Source organism: Takifugu rubripes, chromosome 19 (assembly GCF_901000725.2).
Source record: "Takifugu rubripes chromosome 19, fTakRub1.2, whole genome shotgun sequence".
Taxonomy (NCBI): Eukaryota; Metazoa; Chordata; class Actinopteri; order Tetraodontiformes; family Tetraodontidae; genus Takifugu; species Takifugu rubripes.
The window spans coordinates 844,241-866,691 of NC_042303.1; the positions used below are offsets into that span (position 1 = coordinate 844,241).

General features: G+C 45.3%; 1 protein-coding gene and 2 long non-coding RNA genes across 10 annotated transcripts in view; all 3 read left to right on the top strand.

Annotated features, from left to right (window-relative positions):
• Window positions 1-22,451, top strand: part of LOC105418562 (WW domain-binding protein 11-like) — a 1,118,483-nt gene that overhangs the window by 248,467 nt on the left and 847,565 nt on the right. The gene's annotated exons all lie outside the window — the stretch shown is intronic.
• On the top strand, window positions 17,842-18,559 carry LOC115246912 (uncharacterized). Its single transcript, XR_003886017.1, has 4 exons — window positions 17,842-17,887; window positions 17,982-18,048; window positions 18,155-18,319; window positions 18,500-18,559. It is a non-coding gene; the product is annotated as an uncharacterized lncRNA (long non-coding RNA).
• Window positions 18,555-19,138, top strand: LOC115246906 (uncharacterized). Its single transcript, XR_003886010.1, has 3 exons — window positions 18,555-18,625; window positions 18,905-18,976; window positions 19,077-19,138. It is a non-coding gene; the product is annotated as an uncharacterized lncRNA (long non-coding RNA).

Here is a 22,451-nt window from a genome sequence, read left to right on the forward strand (position 1 = left end):
GGTTATCAGAGATCAGCTGTGGCTCTCTGGCCTTGGCGCTGAGGTCCAATCCCTCCCATCTCAGAGAACTGGACCTGAGTAAGAACCAGCTGCAGGATTCAGGAGTGAAGCTGCTCTGTGGTTTTCTCCACTTTCCAAACTGCCGACTGGAAACTCTGAGGTAAACACCATTCTCAAAAATGTCCATTATTCCATCCGAGGTTCCTCACACTTTCTGAGTGTGTGTGTTGTGCCCAGTTCCTTCAGGAGGGAGGGCCACACGGGGACCACTTATTCATGATAAATTGATTTAAGGACAATGAAAAAGCCGACAGATGGTAACCAAAATTAGACAAAACTAGGTGAGGGTGCCTGGTAGACACCAGCCAACGAGGAGGGAGATGGTGAGGGAGACAGGAAGTCATCTAAGACAGGTTGTGCCTTTAAAGATGAGCCACAGGTGAGATGGATCTCCATGATGAGATGGGAGGGAAAGAGGTGGGAGAACCTGGGAAGAGTGAGGGCCAGAACAATATATATTCTCCTTTGGAACAGTGCAAACCTGAGAGGTTGGAATTGTGGTAATTACATATTACTATCATTTTTTAACCTGTAACTAAATTAAATATTTACAGATCTTGCCTTTGATTAACCTTTCACATTAATACTGGTTTCACTTATAACCTTGTAAAACTTTCCCTTCTTTATTTAGATTAAGGTGCTGCAGTTTATCATTGATCAGCTGTGGCTCTCTGACCTTGGCGCTGAGGTCCAATCGCTCCCATCTCAGAGAACTGGACCTGAGACAGAACCAGCTGCAGGGTTCAAGAGTGAAGCTGCTGTCTGCTCTCGTAGAGAATCCACACTATGGGCTGAAGACATTGAGACAGTAGCTGGTTGTAGCCAGTCAACTCCCGCTCATCTGCTGCATCACTCACTGACCACTGGTGAAGAGCATCTGTGGAAACATCTGCCGTCTACTCCCTCCATAGATGAAAAATTCAGTTTTTAAAAAGCGCTGGTGGACTTTCAGGAGATCAGTCGATGGTCGACAAAGCAGAAGCAGCTTCGCCTTGAAGTTAAATTAGTTCCTGGTATCACACAATGCTTCTTTATAAAGTTCTAAATGGCTCCTCGGCCACTCTTAGAAGCATGGAAACATTCTCTTAATTGTCTCTTCAAATGTCTGTATTATACGTTACTATTTTACATCATGCCTTCAGAATCTTTAGGGTTTAGTCTTTACTGTCTCTGTGACATGGAGCATTGGAATATTTCAGCTGCAGCCAGCAAAAACCCATCAGAATGACGGCTATCGGTGGGAACCGCAGGTCATTTGACTTTAGTCAGTCTGTTCAATGTTATAGGATTTATTGCAATCTAATAAAAACTATGAATAAATGTGGGAAATAAGAAATGAAAAGAAGCAAAATGACCAAATAAATCTCCCATGAATACAGTAAATTTTAAGATGAGAACCTGCTGCACTGTGCCGTGCCCCCTCTCTATTGAGAAAAGCCCAAGTGTGTCCTTCAGTCACCTCAGACATTCAGCCAGCTTTTAATACCTTTGTTCAAGCCCAGAACGCCCTGGATTATTCCCACTGAAGATGGAAAAGCAGGTGGAAAACATGAGTTATTGTTAGCTGTACTGGTGTATGACTATAGCGCATTACTGGACCACTAAAAACTTGCTGTTTGTGGTTTTTCTTTCTTTGTGGAGATTAACACGTTAAAAATAAATTGCACTGGTTCAGCAGTTGATCTTGTTTTCTTATTTGACCTGTATGACACAATTTCACAAAGTTAAACATACATTTTACAGAATAGTTTTATCCTTCCGATTACCAGCACCAGCTATTCAAAATATATAATGTAGTGGGTTTTAAAGTGAACTGAATGATGTCTGCCTTGTCTCTCCTCTACCTGTCCTCCCCCTTCTCCTCCTCTCTCCCTACCCACCCCCCCATATGAGCCTGGTCCTGCTCAAGGTTTCTTCCTGTTAAAGGGGAGATTTTCCTGTTGATTGTTAGGGATCAGGCCCTGGGATTCTGCATAGCACCAAGTTTGACTACAACAGACATTACAAATAAAGATGATTTGATTTGATTTAAAAATAAAAGAACTGCGCCTGAAAATGAAGCAGAAGCAATAAAAACCCAACACCAGCGAAGCTTTCGAAGAATCTCAGATATTGATGAAAAATTCTGGAAATCATGACGGAGAGATATTTTTCTCATGGCTCAAATTCCACAGCTATTAAGTGATTAAATGGATTTAATGGTGATATTCTGGAGTCCACAATTTCAGGTGAAGTTACACTGGGGAACAATTTGAAAAGATCCTGTTGAAATTATTCTAAATTATTCTGATAAAATTGGCACGCTGATTCCAAAATTACAGTCATTTTCCCCCAGCCCGTCAAGTTTTGAAAGCTTCTCCTCCAGATCAGCAAAGTTCCCCTAATGAGCTGGAGTCAGACTGGCCAGCTGATGACAACTGGATCAGCTCCGTTGGTGCCGTCACCATTAAGAGGTGTGTGCAGCCCCCAAAAGGTCACTACTGTCAATATCCTACAGGGACACTTTGAACCAGAGGGGATCCTATAGATCAAAAAGTTGACCCAGTTTGATTCCGCACCCAAAAACGAACATCTGTCAGACGAACTCCAGTTGTTTCCCAGTATTTCAGTTCAAACGTGGACCAAATTGTTCTGAAGAGAGGCGCCTGTGCTGGATATGACGCGATCCAACCACAAACACGGGACGTGTAGAGGAAGAAGAAGCGAAAGTGAAAGTTCTCAACTTCGGGCTCCATCTTGAGTGACCGAGCCCTGATGGAAAACCTCTAATATTCAGGTAGCATTTGGTTCTTTCACTGCTGTCGTCTCGAATCAATGTTCCGCTGCGAGATGCGGCTTAATAAGCTGCGTGTTCGCAATGAGCGTGCGCGTGTTTCGGACGCACATTGCGGCTGGTGGACGGGAATGTTGTGACGCATGATCAAACTTTGTAGCGTGTTTCCTCTAACTGCGTTTTCCGCTAACCCTGAGCCAACATTTTAGAGGTTGAGGAAGCACATTTTAATACTCACAATAAGTCGACAATATTATTTGCAGTTAGTGGAAAAATCCACGGAAAGAGGGACACAAACGCGACAGTTTTAGCCTCCTCTCTTTGTCCCTCCACCAGGGGGACAATCAATCCTTTATTTAAAAAAGGAGAGTATGGAAAGAGGGAGAGATCAAGGCATTCCATTTGATTGTTTTAACAACTGGGTCTTTGTGGAATATGAATTTGTTATTATGGATTTATGAAATGTCTTCTGTTTTGAATGAAGCAGTCAAGAAAACAAAACGAAACCTAAACCCATGGTGTTTTGATATTTTTGGTCCTGTACATGTGGTCAGATCAAATTAGTCTGAGCAGAATTGGATGTTTTTTGCCCTTTGCTGTGTGTCATCTATTCTATTCAGCATGTTGGGTTGCTTGACTTCTGTTGGGTCGTGGCAACTTGATCATCACTTCTGAGGTATTGACACACCTTTTTCCTGAGGCTGGCTCCAATGCTGCCAACACACCTGGCCATGGATATGGTGGGACTTCTGTGATGAGTGGGGTCAGAGGTGGTGGACAAGCTCTGCTCCAAAACAAGCTTGCTAGATATGTTTGGGATCTCCTCCGCCACAACCACCAGCTGCAACTAGTAGCTGTGCACGCCATGCAGAGTTTTGACCTCTAGGTCAGGCTACAAATGTTTTTTCCAGCACCATCATGTGTTCGTGAGAAACATGATGCACCTGATCAAAAAAAGCTGCTTGTAATCTGACAGACGAGCCATGATGAGATGTCAAGGTGCGTTGATGAAAATGAAGATCCTCTTCTTGGAATCCTGTCTGAGATGACAGAAGATGCATTTGACCCACTTTGATGATGTGATGACTTATTTCTGTTTAGTTTTGAATGCATTCTCATCTTATTTGTTGAATTTAATGTTGAGAACTGACATCTTGAGAGAATTTAGGTTTTCTTATAAACCATAACCAGATAAAAAATGATTTCATTTGTATTTGTGTGCGTCCGTCTGATGCCACCGCACCTTCTGAAACACCCAGGAGAAACATTTTTTCCACAACTATTTTATATTTAACATGGTGTAAACTTTTAAGATGTCCCAAAACCTTTTTCCAATATATATGTGGTCTGTATGATGTACAGGGTGACATCATATAATAGATTTTGATGTGAATGAGCCGACAATACGTCATTGGACAGACCTCTGCTTGTCTTCATGCTGAGAATCATGTTCTTTAATCTTCTTTTCTGTGTCAGCAGACTGTTCCTGCTTCACCCTTTAGACTCACATTTAAAAATGAGCGAATGTGTGATGGAAGAGGAAGAGAGAGCAAAGTCCACAGTGCCCAGCTGTGTGTCCCTGAAGAGTGACCGGTCCAAACATGGACTAATAAACTTCAGAAGTTCAGACCAAATGTAAGAAAACTAAAGCGTGATGATGTGTTTGTGTGGCACCCTTTAAACTTTGGTGTTGGACCTCAAGGCTCACCTTTAAAGTAAGGTTTTCTGAACCACATAACTCTGCCTTAGAACATTTCACAACCATACAAAACATCATTTTGTGGGTATTAGCCTCTATTATCGTGAAAAATGAAATTCATCAGGTCCTTAAAATGAAACGGTGCACCAACATGTCAGGTGTTCGCTCCCATTAACTCCCATGTTAATTTTAGTGTGGTAAATCTTTTAAAACTGAAAATTGCTTCTGTTTTTAACTGGTCATTTCTCCTACATGGGTTAACATCATCTCACAAAAATTCCTAGGCATATATTTTAAAGTTTCCCAACAATATCCATCATTGCAGAGTGCTCCAGCTCTCCATTTAGATACGGATGGGTAAGACATGGCAGGTCTGTGCAGCTTGTTCTGCCACACTGTTCCACCACATGTCATGAAAATTCATTAAAAAGTCTATTTATAAGGCTCCTGGTTCTAATAAACCCATAGACAACAATATCAGTCATTTCTAAATGGTTGAAATAAGCTTTTGAATACGCGTGACCTCTGTGCTATTTAATGATCAGTTTCAGAGACCAGACTACTGTATTTGGAGCATAAATGGAGAACTTTTGTTCTATGAGTTTATGTTCGTGATTTGGCACTTTTATTTTTAACATAAATTCACAATGAAGAAAAGCCACTAAACACTTAAATCAAATACACTTTTCTCCAACTAAACGAGCTTGTTAGAACGTAAATAACTTTATATTTTTTGCTCAGTGTTCATTCAATCTTCAGCTGTCAGAGCAAACTGAAAGTAGAAGTGAACGCAGCCTTTCTTAGGCGTTGCTAACGCCCAGTAGACATGTATAACCACTATTCCCATTTTTGACAGCTATCAGAAACGGTCTGCTTCCATTGGAGATTCCTCCTGTCCCAAGGGTGAAAAGAAACGGAGAACTGAACTGCAGACCGCCGACCTGAACAACAGCGTCTCACGTAAGCTCGTACATTTGTATTTATAAGATACTTTTGGGTCGGAATAAAGGAACAACTTGTGTATTTACAATGTGCAAGAGAAGATCCAGAGAGCTCTTGTTTGGTTCCACTGGAACCCCTGGACCCTCTTCAGACCTTCCTAAATGCTTAGACAGTATTTAGCAACATTTAGTCATTTAGTTCTGGAAAGTGTTAAAGAGTTGAAGGCATGTGACCTTTACAGGACAATGGGTCTGCTGAGTATGATGTGTTTGGAGAAGGTTTGATGTGTTTTTCTAAATATCATCCAGCTTTTACCAGCTGTTTAGTCCAAGCAAACTCTTGGAAGACATGGAAATGGTTGTTATAGACTAAATTACATTGAAACCCACTGAAATAAAAGAATAGGTGTACATAAGAAGACATAACATTTAAAAGTGACAGTAAGATGGGTCATGACCCGACTGTTGCTTCTATCATTCAAACATGACAGAATATTTTCCAGTTGAGGACATCTGTGTTACTGCTGTAGATGACAATTGTAAAAGGATTTAAAAGATTGTTTGTTTTAGAGGGTGGTGAACTGCAGGAGGTGATAGAAGGTCATAAGATCAGTCTGAAGAGAAGATGTGAACATGTGACTGAAGGAACTCATGAAGCAGGAAGTGGAACCCTGCTGAACAAGATCTACACTGAGCTCTACATCACTGAGGGACAAAGTGAGGAGGTGGACACACAACATGAGGTGAGACAGCTTGTGAGAACCTCCAAGAAGAACATCCAGGACACTCCAATCAAGTGCCAGGACATCTTCAAAGTCTTAGGCTGGAGTTAAACAGAGGATGAAGAGGCGACGTTTTAAACCCTGCGTCCCCGCGGTCATAACGGGGAATGTCAGGTCCCTGGCAAATAAGATGGACGAGCTGGAGGCGCTCACACGGACCCAGCGGGAGTCCAGAGAGGCCAGTATCATGTGTTTCACGGCTCCATGGACTGATACCGGACTCTAATGTGACGATCGCTGGTTTCACCACTGTGCGAGCGGACCGAGACACCACCGCGGCCGGTAAGAAGAAAGGAGGGAGACTGGCCGTGTTCATTAGCAACAGGTGGTGCAACCCGGAGCATATTCACGTCAAGGAGCGCGTGTGCAGTCCCGACGTGGAACTTATTACTATCGGACTCCGTCCATACTATTTGCCACGGGAGTTTACTAACGTCATCGCCATCACCGTTTATATTCCTCCGACCGGTAAAGCGGACACGGCCTGTGACATCATTCACTCTGTCACGGCTGACCTGCAGACTAAACATCCCGGAGCCTTTATTCTCATCACAGGTGACTTCAATCATGCCTCCCTTAAGTCCACTCTCCCTACATTCCACCAGTATGTCCAGTGCAGCACGAGAGACAGGAAGACTTTGGATCTACTGTATGCTAATGTCACCAGTGCATACACTTCCACTGCACTCCCTCCACTAGGCAAGTCTGACCACAATCTCGTGCTGCTCTCCCCATCATACACACCTGTGGTTCAGCAGCAACCAGTCACTGTGAGGACTGTTATGAAATGGTCTGATGGTGCCATGGACTGTCTGCGGGATGCCCTGGAGACCACCAACTGGTCTGCTCTCTGTGAACCACATGGTGAGGACCTGGATGGACTGACAGACTGTGTTTCCGACTACATCAAGTTCTGCACTGAGAACTCCGTCCCCACCAAGAAGGTACGCTGTTACCCAAACAACAAACCATGGGTGACAAGTGACCTGAAGGCCCTTTTGAATAAGAAGAAGAGGGCCTTCACTGCTGGGAACCCGGCTGAGCTCAGGAGTGTACAGAAGGAACTGAAACGCAGTCTGAAGGAGAGCAAGGACGCCTACAGGAAGAAGCTGGAGGAGAGACTGGAGAGGAACCAGACCAGGGATGTTTGGAGTGGGATGAGGACGATCACTGGCTTCAATAAGAAAGGAATACGCTCAGCTGATGGGAACGTGGACCAAGCTAATGAGTTGAACCAGTTTTTCAACAGGTTTGACTCTAGCTCCCCCTCTCCCAGCTGTCCCAATATTCCTCTGGATAACAATGGGTCCCCTTCACACCTCCCAGAGCCCCTAACACCTCTGCCAACTTCTTCCCCCTCCCCCCTGCTGACACCCTACATGGATCCCAGCATGTCACCCATCCCCCCGACAGGACTGTCCTTCACGTCTGGCCAACCAGAGAAAGGCTGCCGGACGGCATCAGCCCACGAGTGCTGAGGAACTGCTCCAGGCAGCTGTGTGGAATACTGCAGCACCTGTTCAACCAGAGCCTTCATCTTCAGAGGATCCCAGTGCTTTGGAAGACATCCTGCCTGGTCCCGGTGCCAAAGAAGACCCATCCTGTGGCACCGAGTGACTACAGGCCAATAGCACTGACCTCCCACATTATGAAGGTCATGGAGCGGCTGGTGCTGTCACACCTCAGACCTCTGGTGAGCCCCTTTCAGGACCCTCTGCAGTTTGCCTATCAGCCCAAGGTGGGGGTTGATGACGCAGTGATATACTTGCTGCAGAGGGCTTACTCCTCCTTGGACAGACTAAACACCACAGTGCGGGTCATGTTCTTCGACTTCTCTTCTGCCTTCAATACCATCCAGCCAAGACTGCTGAGGGCGAAGTTGGAGAAGATGCAGATGGATGCTCCCCTTGTTTCTTGGATCGAGGACTACCTGACAGGTCGGCCACAGTTTGTGAGACTGCGGAGCTGTGGGTCCGACCCCCTGATGAGCAACACAGGAGCTCCTCAAGGAACTGTGCTCTCCCCATTCCTGTTCACCACCTACACAGCCAACTTCCAGTACCACTCTGAGACATGTCATCTCCAGAAGTACTCGGATGACACAGTCATAGTCGGGTGTGTGGAGAATGGACAGGAGGATGAATACAGGGACCTTGTGGAGAGTTTTGTCAGGTGGAGCAGGGAGAACCTTCTGCAGCTCAACGTGACCAAGACGAAGGAGATGGTGGTGGATTTCAGAAAAAGCAAGTCCCCACCCTCCCCAGTCTGCATTAGTGGGAAAGAAGTGGAACTAGTCCCATCTTACAGGTTCCTGGGTGTCCATCTGGACAATAAACTGGAGTGGTCCACAAACACCGATGCTGTTTACAAGAAGGCCATGAGCAGACTCTATTTCCTCAGGAGACTCAGGTCCTTCAGTGTTTGCAGCAGGATGCTCCAGATGTTCTACCAGCCTGTCATGGCTAGCACCATCTTCTTTGCTGCGGTGTGCTGGGGTGCAGGCATTAAAGCAAAGGATGCCAACAGACTCAACAAACTCATCAAAAAGGCAGGGTCTGTTGTTGGCTGTAGACTTGATAACTTGGACGAGGTGGTGAGGGACAGGATGGTGTTGAAACTGCGGACAAACATGGACAGTCCCTCCCACCCCCTCCATAACACAGTGGACAAACTGAGGAGCAGCTTCAGCAACAGACTCCTGCAGCCTCGCTGCTCCAAGGAACGGTACAGGAAGTCCTTCCTGCCGTCCGCCATTAAACTGTACAATTCACTCAAACCAACTCAACAATAATTGTGTAATGTTTATGTTGTAATTTTATTTCTAATTTATTCTATATTTATGTATATATGCTTATAATGCTTATAATATGTATATATTATATTATGTATATATTATATATATGCTTATAATATATGCTGTATATATGCTTATAACATTCTAATCTTATCTGTATTTTTTTTTTTTCTGTCTCTTTACTCTGCATACGCTGCTACTATAATTCAATTTCCCCACGGGGATGAATAAAGTTCATCTTAATCTTAATCTTAATCTTATCTGAGCAACAGAGACACATCAGAGTGGTTCTGACCAACGGTGTCGCCGGCGTTGGAAAAACCTTCTCAGTGCAGAAGTTCAGTCTGGACTGGGCAGAAGGTTTGGAGAACCAAGACACCAAGACAGTCTGGTGCTTCCGCTCTCATGCAGGGAGCTGAACTTGATCAGAGATGAGCAGCACAGTCTTCTCTCACTGCTTCATGTTTTCCATCCAACATTACAGAAGATCAGAGCAGAAGATCTGGACTGTGGACTGTCTGGAAACTTCTGTTCATCTTTGATGGCCTGGATGAAAGCAGATTTTCACTGGATTTCAACAAGCATCAGGTCATCTCTGATGTCACACAAGTATCGTCAGTTGACGTGCTCCTGGTGAACCTCATCCAGGGGAACCTGCTTCCCTCAGCTCTCATCTGGATCACCTCCAGACCTGCAGCAGCCTATCAGATTCCTCCCTCGTGTGTTGACAGGATCACAGAAGTACGAGGCTTCACTGACTCCCAGAAGGAGGAGTACTTCAGGAGGAGGTTCAGTGATGAAGATCTGTCCAAGAGAATCATCTCACACATCAAGGCCTCCAGGAGCCTCCACATCATGTGTCTGATCCCAGTTTTCTGCTGGATCACTGCTATAGTTCTGGAGGACATGATGACCAGAGACCAGAGAGGAGAGCTGCCCCAAACCCTGACTGACCTCTACTCACACTTCCTGAGGGTTCAGATAAAGAGGAAGAAGCAGAAGTATGGAGGAAAGCAGAGACCAGAGGAACTGACTGAGGCTGATAAAGAACTCCTTCTGAAGTTGGGTCGGCTGGCGTTTGAACATCTGGAGAAAGGAAACATCATGTTCTACTCAGAAGACCTGGAGCGATGTGGACTGGACGTCTCCGAGGTGTCGGTGTACTCAGGAGTTTGTACAGAGATCTTCAAGAGAGAGAGTGTGATCTTCCAGAAATCAGTCTACTGCTTTGTTCATCTGAGCATTCAGGAGTTTCTGGCTGCCGTCTACATGTTCCACCGTTACACTAGGAAAGACACAGTGGTTATAAGTCAGTTCCTAAAATATTCTAAACCAAACGACTTTTCCAGGTTTACATGGTTGTACACAAATTACGATCCAGCCACATCTCTTGATGGCTTCCTCAGGAGAGCACTAATGGAATCTCTCAAAAGTAAAAATGGCCACCTGGACTTGTTTGTTCGCTTCCTTCATGGTCTCTCTCTGGAGTCCAATCAGAGGATCTTGGGTGGACTGTTGGATCAGATGGAGAGCCACCCAGAAACCATCCAGAAGGTCCTCAACAACCTGAAGGAGGTGAACAGTGATAAAATCTCCCCAGACAGAAGCATCAACATCTTCCACAGTCTGATGGAGATGAAGGATCAGTCAGTCCATCAGGAGATCCAAGAGTTCCTGAAGTCAGGGGAGATATCAGAGAGGGAACTGTCAGTGATCCACTGTTCAGCTCTGGCCTACCTGCTGCAGATGTCAGAGGAGGTTCTGGATGAGCTGAACCTGCAGCAGTACAACACCTCAGTGGAGGGACGACGTTGCCTGATTCCAGCTGTGAGGAACTGCAGGAAGGTCGTGTAAGTAAAGTTTTTTAGGGCCGGACATCGGCGTTTAAATCAAGCGAGTGGATCATGTCAGGTAGCAATACCCCCTCCAGTGGTCATTCCTTCAATTCTTTATCTCCATTGCAGCGTCCATAAATTATAAACAACAACAATTCATCCAGAAATGTTCAGCACTGGCTGGATATAAGTTCAAAGGTCAATCCAGACAAACCAACATAAGGCAGGAATAATAGGAGCCACAAGTTAACTGACTATCATGAAATTACTGTCATGTCATTAAATCACTTTTGTTTGTTTGTATACATCGTATTCTAACAACAGAAAAACACATTTTAACTAATGACACGTGACTATTTTGCTTCATTTGTTCAACGTAAAAACAGCCGGCCTCGTTGGTTTAAATGGGTGTTTTAGGTCTTTGTGGCGGTTCCGTTTGGAGCCTTTATGTGACCCACAAAGTTGTTTGAGCCTTTCCACACCCGTTAGGTGGCAACTTCATCACTAGCAACAAAAGGTGCAGTGAAAATGATTTGAAGGGAAACAGGCAGATAGAACAGAAGCTGAGGGCAATCGATGCAACCAGAGACTCTGATGTCATCGATCGGATCGCTGAATTAAGACTTGACGCACCATCGTACAAATTGGATGAAATGCAAAATATCCAAAGAGCCGATAGACAGATAAAAAGATGCACATTTCTTTAAACCATTTGCTCTAATCATTTTAAATATTGAGTAATTATGAGCTGTTCTAAAATAAGACAAATGTTGAGAATAATTCAGTTGCATTTCAGATCTGATGGTCGTTCAAACTGTTGCTCTACGGTGTTGAATTTAGCTTTTCCAGGAAATGAGCTACATTTGTGTTGAGGTCGATTCTCAGATAAGTTGATTAGAAATCCCAAAGTTTGACTCACTATTTTTGTTTCATACACAACAGACTGTCTGGTAGTTTTCTTTCAACGAGTCATTGTGAAGTTGTGGCCTCAGCAATGACGTCAAACCCTTCTCATCTACGGGAGCTGCACTTAAAATGGAACCAAAGCCTGACAGATGCCGACGTAAAGTTACTGTCTTCTGCAATGATGCATCCAAACTGCAGACTGGAGACGCTCAGGTCAGGAGGCCTCTGTTGGTCTTTTCTAAATTTCTTTACATTTTCTGCTTTTCTCTTCATTTTCATAGTTAGAAATGTGTTTTTATTTGCCCCATTTATTCCTTTTCCAGGCTGTCACACTGCAATTTATCAAAGATCAGCTGTGGCTCTCTGGCCTTGGCCCTGAGGTCCAATCCCTCCCATCTGAGGGTTCTGGACCTGAGTAAGAACCAGCTGCAGGATCCAGGAGTGAAGCTGCTCTGTGGTTTTCTCCAGGATCCTCTCTGTAAGCTGGAGACTCTCAGGTCAGTCAGAGATGATCCAGTACTTTCCCAGGTGTAACTAGTTAGACAATAACTGTTTCCATGTTTGATCTTTGTTATAAACGTAGTGTTACAGTTCTCAGAAAAAAGACCACACAGGACAGATTTGCAGTATTAAATTGGTTGTGGAAATCTGCCCCATGTGAGGATGGTCATCAATGACTAGAAAGGAAGTATCAGTTGTAGATTTGTCTAGTTTTATTTTAGGCTGGCCACAAAACCGCCCAAACATTCAGACCAATCAAAAATGGTTCTTCCTGTCTTTTAAAGATCATCTCTACTGAGAAAAGCCATCCCAAAAAAGAGAAAAGCCCAAGTGTGAAGTGAGCACCCTGTTAAACCTTGGTACCGAAAGCCTGCAGTCCTTCTCATCTTAGGTGGCTTCATTCCAGCCAGAAGCCCAAACCTGCCTCCCTCTTAAAGGGGCAGCAGGTCAGTCCAACCACAGAAACCTTCATGAAGATCTGAAGCTTTCAGCATCCACAATTGTTGCACCTCACTTCCATTGGAGTCCAAATCAGAAGTCAACAAGTTGATTCTCCACCGATTCTACACAATGCAACCATTTTAAAAAGATTTCCATCCATAAGTTTTCACACATTTTCATATAAATCTGTTTGTTCATCGCCTCCTTCTTTTGTAATGGTCATTAAAGAAAATTACCTTATTTGAGTTTTTCTCCTCACAAATATGACTTTCTATGAACGATGCAATAAATGCAGCTTTCAATCTAAGACAATATGGAAGTATGTGTATATAATAGTAGTGGAAGTAGCTCATAAAATAATACATTTGCTCTTCTCATCGAATCTTTCTATGTTATTAAAGAAAAACCTGCTCTTAGTCAACAACATCTAAGACAAACAAAAATCCTAATCTTATACAATATAATATAAAACAGTAGAGAAGAGTCTTTCTGCAGAGACACTGGTGGCAGGAATGCAGAAGTATCACCTGCTCAACTTGGAAGGTGGAGCAGAAACCACCAGCTGAGAAGGTCCTCAGCGAGAGGAAGTGGTGGAGAACCATGAAACTTGCTAAGCTCCACCTCAGCTCCAGAGACGGGCTGAGCTGGAGCTGTGGCACCAGGTATCGCCCAGAAGAGCCTCCAACAAACAAGCTCTTCTCTTGGGAGGAGAGGGCTTTGAATCTCAGTGTGCTTGTCTCTAGTAGGTGGCAGCTGCACCTTTTCCTGAGGTCCTTGTTGATGCCCTGAGGGGAATTGATGCTCCTGCAATGTTTTCTGGCAGCATTGAGCTTGCAGTGGGGCAATCAAACACACTGTGGGGTGGCTCTCTTTCCTTCTCTCACCTGGAGAACAAGTGACACCAGCTGCCAATCATTGTTGGAGAAATGTGCAGTCAGGGGAACGATGCGTCCAGACTATAGCCACCCTTCCAGCATCCAGCAGTGTCTAAAACCTTTGATTTGGTTTCACCAGAGAGTGTAGGGATTGCAGGGTCGCTGCAGCATCGCCCACAAGCTGTCAGGAGTGGGTCGCTTTGTCCCAACTCCTGACAAGAGTTGAGTGCTATTGAGAAATGTGGTCTCACAAACTTGGAAGGTATTTTGACCTACACACACTTTACATACGCTGTAGATCTTGTCCAACCGCCCTGAAAGAACCCAAAATAGGAACATACGGCAGATAAGCCGGTGCAGGACCAGAGGTTTGTTGCTTGTAAGCTGTGTTTTGCTCTGGTACATGTTGATTTTTATTTGTCTTCTCTCAAAATAATTGTTATTTTAGACTAATTGGCTGCAGGTTATCAGAGACCAGCTGTGATTCTGTGGCCTCAGCTCTGAAGTCCAACCTCTCCCATCTGAGGGTTCTGGACCTGAGCCACAACACACGTTGCAGGATTCAGGAGTGAAGCAGCTCTGTTCTGGACTGGAGAGTCCAAACTGTAAACTGGAGAGGCTCAGGTCAGTCTTCATTTTTCTACCTATATACCAGCTGCTAAGATGGTGAAGTGAGGCTGTTCTCAACACTGCTGTGATGCACCACATTAAAAAAATTCATTGTAATATCGTGAATTCAGGTCTGACCCAACTAAGAACTAACGTAGGTTTAGTACTGACGCAGATAACATGCAGACCTGCACCGTATAACCTCATCCTGCATTTTTCAGATTGATTGACTGCAGCTTATCAGAGATCAGCTGTGGCTCTCTGGCCTCGGCGCTGAGGTCCAATCCCTCCCATCTCAGAGAACTGGACCTGAGTAAGAACCAGCTGCAGGATTCAGGAGTGAAGCTGCTGTCTGATCTCGTAGAGAATCCACACTATGGGCTGGAGACATTGAGTCAGTAGCTGGTTGAAGCCAGTCAACTCCCGCTCATCTGCTGCATCACTCACTGACCACTGGTGAAGAGCATCTGTGGAAACATCTGCCGTCTACTCCCTCCATAGATGAAAAATTCAGTTTTTAAAAAGCGCTGGTGGACTTTCAGGAGATCAGTCAATGGTCGACAAAGCAGAAGCAGCTTCGCCTTGAAGTTAAATTAGTTCCTGGTATCACACAATGCATCTTTATAAAGTTCTAAATGGCTCCTCGGCCACTCTTAGAAGCATGGAAACATTCTCTTAATTGTCTCTTCAAATGTCTGTATTATACGTTACTATTTTACATCATGCCTTCAGAATCTTTAGGGTTTAGTATTTACTGTCTCTGTGACATGGAGCATTGGAATATTTCAGCTGCAGCCAGCAAAAACCCATCAGAATGACGGCTATCGGTGGGAACCGCAGGTCATTAGACTTTAGTCAATCTGGTAAATGTTATAGGATTTATTGCAATCTAATAAAAACTATGAATAAATGTGGGAAATAGTAAATAAAAAGAAGCAAAATGACCAAATAAAACTCCCATGAATACTGTAAATTTAAAGATGTCAAGAATGGAATATCAGCTTAAATTTAATCAAACATAAAGTGAAAAGGCCTCCTTTAAGTTTACTGCAAAAATAAACACAAATCAAGAGCGACACGCGCCAAAAACGTCTCATTCTCTCTTCTGTCTCCACTCATTCTTTTATATTCTCTTAAGATAATGGGGACGGGGTCGTGTGATAACAAAACAAGCTAATTGGGAACTATATTTTTGTTGCAAGAACTTTGGCTCTTCAGAAATGTCTGTGTTGGCCCTCTTGTGAGACACATCCTCAGTTGTGCACCTTGAGGTCTCAGAGTGTTTCGACCGCTTATCACAAGACACTCTCACCCAAGGATGGTCCCGCCGGAGGTGCGCCGTCTCCGGGGTGTGTCTCATTCTGAGCTACACTACACTGTCCACTTGGTTTTTAGAGTCTAGGTTTTTTCCGCGTGTGAGTCTAGGTCCCGGTGCGTCCACGGCTCAGTCCCTACGGCAGACTGAGGGACGGGTCTATGGTGGAGGGTGGCAATTTGAAGGACGCCCAACTTTCATTTTTAGTGGCCAGTTTTTGGACTCAGACGTATGTGATGCAACATGGAGTGGTGCATGTGTGGGGCTAACCCCCATAGAAGACTGGGCCACGTTTAAGGTTCTGACGCCCTGAACCACCACACCCGCAGTGCTGCCCTAGAGTCGGGACACGGGGGGCCGCATACTTACCCCCTGCTTAGCATTAGGCTACTTCGTTAACACCGCTAGGTATCCATAGCCCAGCCGGACAGGGTTGTGATCGGTTGTTCTCTCTCTTGCCGCCCAAAAATCTCCGGAGCGGAGCGAGCTAGGGAAGAAAGGGAGAGTGTCGCTTACACGTACCTGCACTCGCTAATGGAACCGTTTGCTCTTTCCAATGCCCGGTAGTCCTTTTCTTCTGTGTCTTCAACTTGATTTCTTGTCTCCGTTCTTTACTGCTCTTCTTTTTCTTCGGTCTCTTGTCTGATGTTTTTTTTACAGGTCCCTGATTTGTCCCCTCTGCCTTCCTGTGACTGCTATCCCTCTGTAGGATGGTGTACATTTGAAACAGGTGGTTCCAATTTTTTGCCCTCAAACACCTGTTTACCACCCCTTCACAGGTGTGAAAAGAAGGGGGGTGTGGTAAATGTGTGGGCAATGGATTGTGGGAAAGTTTCCCTACCCTTGTTACCTTTCCTTAATTTTGTTGCTTTTATTCCCATACCTTTACGAGCATTCCATAATTTGTGTAACTCTTGCGTTTATTTGTAGAAGATCGTTGATGAGATCCTTGTGGTTATACCCCTCCTCCTTGTGGGATTTCTTGTCTGATGTTTTTACAGGCCCCTCTTTTTTGTCCCCTCGACCTTACTGTGACTGCTATCCCTCCGTGGGACGTGTACCTTTGAAACAGATGGTTCCAATTTATTACCCTCAAACACCTGTTTACCCACCCTTCACAGATGTGAAAAGAAGGGGGTGTGGTAAATGTGTGGGCAAGGATTGTGGGAAAGTTTCCTTAACCTTGTTACTTTTCTTTAATTTTGTTGCTTTTATTCCCATACCTGTACCAGCACTCCATAGTTTATTGTGTAACTCTTGCGTTTATTTGTAGAACATTGTTGGTGAGATCCCTCTGGTTATACATCTTATCCTCGTGCAATTTCTTATCTGATGTTTTTACAGGTCCCTGATTTATCCCCCAGGCCTTACTCCGACTGCTATCCGTCCGTGGGACGGTGTACGTTTGAAACGGGTAGTTTTAATCTATTGCCCTCAAACACCTGTTTACCAACCCTTCACAGGTGTGAAGAGAAGGGGGGGGGGGGGGGGGGGTAAATGTGTAGGCAAAGGATTGTGGGAACATTTCCTTAACCTCGTTACTTTACTTTTAATTTTGTTGCTTTTATTCCCTTACCCATGCAACCATTCCATAGTTTATTGTGTAACTCTTCCACCTATTTGTAGGGTTAGGGTTAGGGTTAGGGTTGGGTTAGGGTTAGGGTTAGGGGTTAGGGTTAGGGTTAGAGGGTTAGGGTTAGGGTTAGGGTTAGGGGTTAGGGTTAGGGTTAGGGGAATGAGAGATATGTACTCCCAGTCTCTCACTAGACAGACCAACATCTGTGTAGCTTTTTATGAGAGATGAGGCAAGGCACTGGCCGACGCATGTTAGTCCCCATTCCATCTCCCACTGGCTCACATGATCCATATCAGAAAGGAGAGGAGGACAGGGTATAAGAGGCTTAGGGTTAGGGTTAGAGGGTTAGGGTTAGGGTTTAGGGTTAGGGTTAGGGTTAGAGGGTTAGGGTTAGGTTAGGGTTAGGGTTAGGGTTAGGTTAGGTTTTTAAGGTTAGGAACTCTGGCGCCGCGAAGCGGCGTCAGAGTTCCGTGCACGGGCCATCACTTATGTCAGGCCAGGATCGGCTCATTTTAGGTTCAGGCCCCCCAGAACTTGTGTGCCCAATTTAAGGATCCAGCGCCGTTCAGCCCGGATCCGCTGGACAGTGGACCACATGGGGTCATGCTCAATGACCGTGGCTTGAAGCGACGGCCATCCGTGGTTTAGAAAATGATTCACCAGCGGGGTGTGGGTTTCCTTTTTTCTAAGTATGTTATATCTATGCTGGGTAAACCGCAGGAGGAGGGTGTTTCTGGTCTCCCCAACATACTGAATGCCACACACCCCGCAAGTGATCAGGTAAACACAATTTCTTGTGTGGGGACTTCCATGGGTTTCCCCCTTAAAAACATCTTTGTGTACCTGGCTCCATATCCACACTCTGTGTTTGTAGAATTCACCGCGGCTTCGGGACGCTGCCGTCGGAAGAGGCCTTATTTTGGCCTTGACCAGCAGGTCCCGTAAGTTTTTGTTTTTTCTATATGCCGCGATGATTCTGCAATCCGAGAAGGTGGAGTGGTTGCTCAGGATTTTTGAAAAATTGTTTTTGATGTTTTTCATTAGTAGGGTGGCCGGAAAGGAATATGTCGTCACCAGGGGAACTACAGAGGACACGTGGACCGGCTTTGTCTCGAGGAACTCTCTGAGAGCCTGTCTCCTGAAGGACCTCGAGTATCCTCTGGTGGAGAGAGCCCGGAACAGTGTCCTGGTGGCCTCCATGAAATCTCCCTGGTGCGTACATATCCTGTGGAATCTCAATAGTTGAGATTTTAGCAGGCCTTTAAAAATATGTTTAGGGTGGAAACTGCTCCGATGCAGTAGTGCATGTGAGTCAGTTTCCTTAAAGAACACCTTTATATCAAGGTTATTCGTGGCGTTAAATTTCTCCCCTTTAAATGTGGTTGTGTCCAGGAAGTCCACCGACACACTGTTTATGGTGGACTTAAGTTTGATGGATGGATTGTGCCGGTTGAGTGAATTGAGGAATTCCCCAAACTCCTCCTGTGTGTGATGCCAAACACCCCAAATGTCATCCAGGTACCTAAAATAATGTAAGGGCTTTTTTCCACAAGCCGCCAACGCCGATGTCTCCCACTCAGCCATAAAAATGTTGGCGTAGGCTGGTGCAAATTTTTTGCCCATTGCCGTTCCCTTAATTTGTAAATAAAATTTGTTATCAAATTGAAAATCGTTTCGTCTCAAATTAATATCAAGGAGTTGGAGAAGCTCCTTTTCCGGTCGTTTTTTATTTGGGAATTTAGAGAAAATGTTTTTCACCGCCTGGATGCCTTCATTTATGTCAATATTTGTGTACAGGCTGTCAATGTCCAGGGTGAATAAAAATGAATTGGAGGGAACGTGCAATTTGGAGACTTTTTGGATGAAGTCGTAAGTATCCTGAATGTATGAGGGGTGTTTGCAGGGGATTTAAAAAAATCAATGTATTCCGCCGTGTGGTAAGTTTCACTGTCACAATCACTCACAATAGGGCGGCCCGGAGGAATGATGTGCGGCCTGCTCCACTTGGCCGGATCCTTATGGATTTGAGGGAGTAAATAAAAAAGTCTGGCCCTGGGCTGTGGATTCCCCATCAGGTATTTATGTTGTTTCTTGTTTATAAATTTTTTCTCTAATAGTTTGTTGATGATCTGCTCCACCAATTTAGTTGTTTCCAGATAGATAGGTTTGTCCAATTCTTTGTAATAATTCACATCTTCTAATTGTCTCCTGCCTTCCCACAGGTATTGTTCCCTGTCCATAATCACCACTGCGCTGCCCTTGTCCGCCGGCTTTATGATAATATTGCTATTTTGTCTCAGCTCCTGCAGGGCTGTGGCCTCCTCATGGCTAAGGTTAGGCATCACCCTGCAGGGCCGAAATTTATGGTCAAAATATTGTTTGTCCGCTGTGATCAGCATCTGGACTTCTGGGGGCAGTGTGTCCATGGACGGAGTCCAAGTGGACCTGGGAGTGAACGGTGGGGGCTCAGAATCACCATCCATTCCGCTATTTTGGAAATGGGATGCCAATTTAAGTCTCCTGTGGTATTGCTGCAGGTCCCATCTAGCCTGCTCCAGGAGATCCTTGTTGGTCCCTTGTGTTGGGATAAATGTGAGTCCCCTGTTTAATAATTTGAATTGTGGTTTTGTTAATTTAAATTTCTTTGCCAAAACAATGACGTTTTTAGACCCCTCCTGAAAAGGCAGGCTTATGGGGTCTGGCAGTTTACATGGTCAAACCAATGTTGGAGCATGTTTCTGGCTGTGGCCCTCGTCCAATGGACGTGGTCATTGAGCGTTGAGAAGAGATGGGAAGGTAAAGGAGGGATGAAGAGACAGTTTTTCCTAATTTGTGAATTTAGAAATTTAAGGTTTCTTTGTTCTTTTGCAGGGAGGAGACTGGAAAAGTTAACCAGCGGCACCCAAATCCCCGCGCTGGGAAAGCGCTCATCTGCCGTTTCGACCGCCGCTCTCATTTGGGCAGACAAGGTGAGTCTTTCCTTCTGAGAGCGATTGTTAAGGCCAAAGGCCAAGATGACATGCTCCACCTCTGTGTAGACTGTGGCCTTTTTTATGATCTCCTGTGCATGCCTAAGGTTTGCCCCTGGGTAACTCTCCACCTGCAGTTGGTCATTTGTGAATGGGGGGAATCTGCTCAGATTGGAGTCCCCCAGAATAAGCCACTTTTTAGTGACGCTCAGGCCCCAATCCTGCATTTTGTTATTTGTGTGGATGTGTCTGGTGGCTCTGCGTGTCTCCGGTTCAGGTGAGTAAGGTTGTTGGGGGGTTTGATGTGCAGCCATTTTGAGCTGACTTTGCACCGCTGACCTGAGTCTCCTGGCCATCTGTCCAGTACCCTCCACTGGTGAGGGCAAAGGGACCAATTTCTGCTCACTCAGGTCAATGAGCAGGTCCGTTTCTATCGGAGCATCCAAGATGGAGTCCGTCTCCACTACGCAGCAGGGGTTTAGCTTAGGGGAGGAGGTTACCGTAGTAGGTAGGTGGGCTGAACGGGGGGTTCTCTGTGGCTGTGGTGGGTTATCTTGGGCTGGGATGTCTAAGAGATTTTCCTCTCTTATAGGTGACCATCCTCCTGATTCCTCCGTTTCCATGCCAACTGACACCTTTTGAACGGATCTGGGTGGAGCAGGTGATGTGGGAACCAATTCCAATTGTTTTGGTGGTTGATGCACCTCAACTGTAACTGTATGTTTGTCCACTGGTGTTGTTTCAGTGTCATTGGCCGTCTGTAAAGCAGGTGGATCTGCAGCAGGAGGAGGAGGGGAGGAGAGAGAGGGTGACGGCGGCGCAGGACCGATTATCCCCTCCCCTCCCATTCTGGCAATGATGTGTGCCTGTGCCTGCTCCAGAGTCTCCCCATGGAGCCGTTTGCCCAGGTTCCGTTTTGCCCAAATGGAGGCAATCTGGAAAGGTCCCTCCCATCCCTGGAGTGACAACTGGGTGAGCGCCCCCAGCTCCAACTCCAGTTCATATATATAATGATCCCGGAGGATCATCATGGTGGTTGCCTCCCAGTTCCTGGCATTCCCCTCTAATAAAAGACTTGTTCTCTGATTAGGATTTGCAGGTTTTATTGTGTTTGCCAGGTTTATAGACAGTTTTCTGATGGTGGGAGGGGACTGTTCAGCCAAAGTGATTTTAAGATGATGGGTAATTTTAATTATTTTAAACATGGTTCGAATTTTAAGACCAAAATCTGGGTCATCAGATTTAGGCTTATTTTTGTTAATGGTTGTCCGATTATTTGTGTTTTGTCGCATTGCAGCGTTCCCCCTGTTATATGAACGCGCGTTGCGATTTTTATGATAATTGTGCGGGGCCGAGTAACGTCCCCGCGGTTCAAAAAATTGCGGCTGGAAGCCTCGCTTCTGGAAGCGTTGTTGCGGGGCATAGTCGTCCCGTCTGCTACTCATCCTCGTAACCGAGGCATAGCTGCGACGTTCCCGGCTCCGGTACGGTCCCCCGTCACGTCCGTTGCGGTGTTCCGCCTCCGGAGCACGGTTCCTGCCATCATGGCGGAGCCAGTCATGACGGCTGGGATTCGGAGGCTCGGGGCGGCGGTGATGTTGATTCCGCTTGCGCCCTCGAGACACCAGAATCCACCCGTCATCGTTTCTGTACTCCGCCATGTAGAAGTTGGTAAGTATTCTCCGAATTTTTTAATCGAAAACGAGCTATTTGTTGCAACGTTTCGGTCCGAAAAGAACCTTCTTCAGGCCTAGCTCGTTTTGCTGTTGCTATTGCTATCTATGCTATATCTCCGTTCGATTTCCTGATGTGTCTGATTCAAATTTTCAAGGTAGGTACTGAGCTCCCGCCTGAATGGGGCTTTTGTAAACTCCGGTCAGGGGGCGGAGTGTGGAGGGAGTTTTTCGAAGATTTTCTTGCTCCAATTTTCCAAGTATTAGGAAATCTCCAATAGTCCAAATTATGTGTTTTCCTTTTGTTTTTTAATTTAAATTCTTGTAATCCTTTTGTGTTAAATCCAATTAGTTGTTTGTTTAAATTTTTAAATTAATTTATGTACTCTCCTGTCCCAAATTGGCTGTTTTTCCTCTTTTTTGTGTGGTAAGTTTGTCTCCCCGTCCTCAGAATAGGGGGTTAGGGTTGGGGGGGTTAGGGTTGGGGTTAGGGTTGGGGTTTAGGGTTAGGGTTTAGGGGTTGGGGGTTAGGTTTGGGTTTGGTTAGGGTTAGGGGTTAGGGTTAGGGGTTAGGGTTTGGGGTTTAGGGTTTAGGGGTTTAGGGGTTAGGGTTAGGGTTTTAGGGTTAGGGTTTAGGGTTTAGGGTTAGGGTTAGGTTGGGTGTAGGGTTAGTGTTGTAGGGTTTAGGTTTAGGTTAGGGTG